This window comes from Palaemon carinicauda, chromosome 16, assembly GCF_036898095.1.
Source record: "Palaemon carinicauda isolate YSFRI2023 chromosome 16, ASM3689809v2, whole genome shotgun sequence".
Taxonomy (NCBI): domain Eukaryota; kingdom Metazoa; phylum Arthropoda; class Malacostraca; order Decapoda; family Palaemonidae; genus Palaemon; species Palaemon carinicauda.
The window spans coordinates 92714026-92718807 of NC_090740.1; positions in this window are offsets into that span (position 1 = coordinate 92714026).

A 4782-nucleotide genomic window follows, 5' to 3' on the forward strand; every position below is an offset into this window, starting at 1 on the left:
TCTTGAACACAGATGATTCTTTGCTAATATAAACTTTGGGAAGAATTCCTCACAACAATATGTGGTTCCAAATATGGATGCATATTTCAGATAATGCTTCCTTAAAGAAGGAAAAGTTTATGCCTTTATATACCATCCATGGAAGTGTGGAAGCGAGATATTGTTGTACCCAGCTTTCGATTCATCATCACTTTGCAGTTGAATTAATTCAAGATGTAGGTCAAAAGAGATATATACCGGGTCTATATTCAATGGTGGTGTAGCAAAGATGTTCTGTTTCTTTTGTTTACTTTTAACGTCCTTGAACCTTTCATTAAAAGCCTCAATTAATTTCGAACATTCATCAACAAACTTGTATGTTACACAAGGATTTTCTGCTTGAAAGGTAGGGAAATGTACTATGTTATGGTTTCCATATTGCCTTTTCCACAGTTTAATTTGACTTCATATGATTTCACATTAGAAAGCAGTGAATTGAGAAAATGATTTGACTCTTGAAGACTGGTATTCAGATCCGAGAGATATTATGTAATGTCAACAATGAATGCGAAATCACTTATCATCTCTGAGTTCCTTTGAAGGTCTTCCTTTCATCTCTAGGAATAGCTTCATTTCCTCCCGAAGTGTGTAAAATTACATGAGCATGTTTCCACGACTTAGCTAACGAAATGCACAATAATAGACAATGTCACCATACTCACTCTCAAGGTCATTTAGTAGTTCTTTAAACTGTCAGCTATTTAATCCTTTGCTTTTGATAAAATCAATGGAAGTTATTACTGGTAACGTAGCCCGGTTAGGACGCAGTGACTAGGCACACAAACTCAGCTGATGTTTAATGCAGTAACATACAATCAAATTATTAGGGACAATACCAACACGAACCAGTTTAATTTTTAAACATTCGCTACTAACCCTTTGACACAACCATGTTTGGATATACTAGAACCCTGAGCTTTTAAATGTTAGCACAAATCTATTCATTGAGGATATGAGTCTCTCAAACAAGTCTTCGCCAGTCGTAGTGCCATGTATTGGTCCCAAAGAAAGCAGCTCCTCTCTTATCTCATTTTCACCATTTACCCCACGAATGAAAATAACTTTCTGAGCAGTATTAGCTCTGTCTACTGTTTAATCACAAGGTAATGAGAAAAATAGGAAATTATTCGTGACAAACTAACTCTGTTAAACAATTCAGCCTTTTCTGGTACCAACAACTCTATCGCAGCAACCTTGCACTCCTTTGCAAATTTTCCTTCTACGTGGGGTTTCATTTCCTTTGCAATTGGCTCACTTACTACTAAACAAGATCTGGAGAAAGTGGTTTGTTGCGACTCCAAACCTCTCCATCAAGAGCATTTATTTTATCCGGGCATAATTACCATTGTAACTCCCATAATTTAACGTGGTTTTCATTATAGTGCCCCTTCACATGGACTTTTTTTCGACACAGCCAATGCCTCTCCATAGACGAGATACACTGGTTTCCCTTGTATCTCGATGAAAAAAAGTAAAGTTGTTTTAAATCCTCAACATTCAGCATCAGCCTTCCTCTTTTTTACAGTTGCCATTTTTTGTTTTATATACCTATCCAATGTCTGCACGAAAAATGTCAGCAGAGATTGCAGTGCTACACAAATATTTCGCCAGTGCTCAACAGTAACTGTAATGTAGTCTAAATCGAACGTGAACCGAAACTCCGTCTGCAATGCAAGATAACCTGAAACGAACGCGTAGAAGCTGTTGACGAACTTCATATCCACACATGCTGTGACGAGAATCGTATGGGTACGGGAAACTTTTGTCTTATAGCTGAATATGAATTATAAATTCTTTAAATATAGATATAAAAAGCTCTTGAATTTTCATTTTATAATATCTGTGTGGCTATGCCACAATGACTTGATTATTTTACTTAGGGTTTCATTGATTTTTTTTCCACTTATATATATTTTTACTCATAGGACATAGTAAAGAATATAACTGTATATGACTATAGGGCCGGATGGAGAGACCTGGGAAGCTGGATCCAGCCGCTGGGCCGTAGGTTCCCCACCACTGCTATGGAAAGAGTAATCGCATTAATTCTTCATTGTTTGTTTCAAAAGGCGAGGGATATTGATTGTTGATAATTGGTTTGAAGATGCCTTGGGAAGATATCAGATTATACTCTCTCTCTCTCTCTCTCTCTCTCTCTCTCTCTCTCTCTCTCTCTCTCTCTCTCTCTCTCTCTCTCTCTCTCTCTCTCTCTCTCTCTCTCTCTCTCTCTTCACACACACACACATTTATATATATATATATATATATATATATATATATATATATATATACATATATATATATATATATATATATATATATATATATATGGATAAGTATCAACACAACATCGTGTTCAAATAGAAATAAATTTCTACCTCATACTTGGGATCGAACGCTAGCCCCTTCTAATGAAAGGCCAGGTCGAAACCAACCATACCACGAGAGGCCATATAAAGATATTGGAACCTGACGCTACCCAGCTGTCCGACGATTTACCTGGCGAGACATCAGTCTCTTACCAGCGAGTTTTACCCGATAAAAACTCGCTGTAAGTTTCAAAAAGTTTGTCATTTTTTGATATTCTTTGTAGTCATCATTTTCATTGCAATTTTGATTGCAAAAGATATTGAAAAAACTATTATAATTTTTTTTGAGTTTGTGGACCTTTTTTGTAAATCTATTTGATCGTTTAACCTGTACTTTTTATAATTTAAGACTCTATGTAACATGTTTTCATCGTTATTGATATTCTAATATGGATAGTCCTTGTAAGTTTAACTACTATTTATTTTCATTTCCTTTTTTATTCTTTTTCCATCATTTCTTCAACAAAGTTCTATTTTTTTTATTTATTTATTTATTTATTTTTTTTGGGGGGGGGGCAATTTATAACCATAAAATGTCCTGTTGAGTGAAGCGTATTTCCATTTGATAAGCAATTTGTTAAACATATCAAATACTCTCTCTCTCTCTCTCTCTCTCTCTCTCTCTCTCTCTCTCTCTCTCTCTCTCTCTCTCCAAATCGTTCACCGATAATAAGAATATATGGATTTTCCTGTTTCTTTCCCCTATTCGTTTATTTCCTCAAGGGGATTGAAGTATAATTATATTCTTTGAAAATTTACATTCACGGTAACACATGAGTAATGTGATATCCCAGAATCAAGGTTTAACAACTATACCCGAAATTGTATAACTCTTTTTAAACATTTGGTACATATAAAAATAAAAGGGTTGAATAACACTGAACAGTTATTCCTGAAGGGAGCGAACTCGATAACACCATTATCATTAGAGAAAGAGTCCATCTACAAAGTCAGTGATTGCTTCAACCAATTGACGAACAAGTCCAATCAGCAAAAGATCGATACATAAAGGCAATTTTATCAATAAGAGCAAGTCACCGTGATACTCCGTGCAACATATGACAGTACAAAAGGTATTTGACTTTTATTGGGACGATAGACGAATACTCGGCCTTTGAAAAAATAATGCCAACGGAGTCATATGGCGCAATACTATCAGTTGAAAGTTTTTATCATAAAAGTTTTATTCGTAGTTATAGTTTTCATTGTCTTAAATACTATTTGAGAGTATGTTTAATGTTATATTCAATGTCGCATTTTTATTTCATTATATGCAACACACTTTCATACGACTAAGGATTAAAAAGGCTGTACAATTTGAAAAAGAGTCTTAGCTATGCTTTGATAATGCTCTTTACCGTTCAAATGCCTTTAAATACGGATAAAGAAAAGAATTTTTGGGTGCCAATGAGGAAAATGAATTAGATTTATTCAAATGTCACGCGAAACATGGATTAAATACCTTTGTTTTATTGAATTAAATGGTATTATTCTAATGTTTAAGAAATACATCGAAACAATAACATATATTTTGCAAAGTAGCTTTTTTTTCCAAATCGAAATTCAAGCAAAATTTTATTTAGTGGTGTGTCACAGATTATCAATATTTTGTTTGTCTAAAATGTCTACCTTCTTTTTTTTCATATTGTGTATCTTTTCATAACAGTTTCTTGAAAGCTTGGTTTTTAGAGCGGTGAAAATTACTTAAACTCTAAATATAAAATTTTTTAGTTTTATTTTATTTTTTTTTTCAATTTGTACAAGTGGAAAAGTAAGAAACAATAATAACACAGATCAGTAGGATCATAAGATTTATAGTGATCTTAAAGAACACCTTACATATATGAAGGAAATAAGTAGTATTTTGTTTTTTATTTTTTATTTTTTATTTTTATTATCATAAATCGTGATTATCATATTCAATAATTTTGGAAAAAATATTTGAACCGATACTTTAGCTATCAAAAGACAATATAGAAGTAACATATGCAGGCAAAAATTAACAGCGTAAGAACATTAGATTCACATGACTGGATATTCCAAGAGTAGTAATGTAGAGAAAACATTGAAAATAAATGAAATGGATTATTATCAAATTTTTTTCTCAGGACAGTTGAATGTTATAAAAAAGTAATTCGTTGGAGTCAATGCACTTTACTTTTAACAAGGTCCCATGAGAGTAGACTGGCATTCTACAGTGTAGCCTCTTCAAATAAAGAAGAGGAGATAGGTACATACAACTCATGGGGAAGGGGTCTCCTTAAGCAAATATCAAAACCCGTAATGGATGGATCTTGGGAAATGAAAAGATGTCCTAATTTATTAAGCATTTGCTGTCTGAGGAGGTTACGCCTTAAGCTGCGTTACCTAAGGT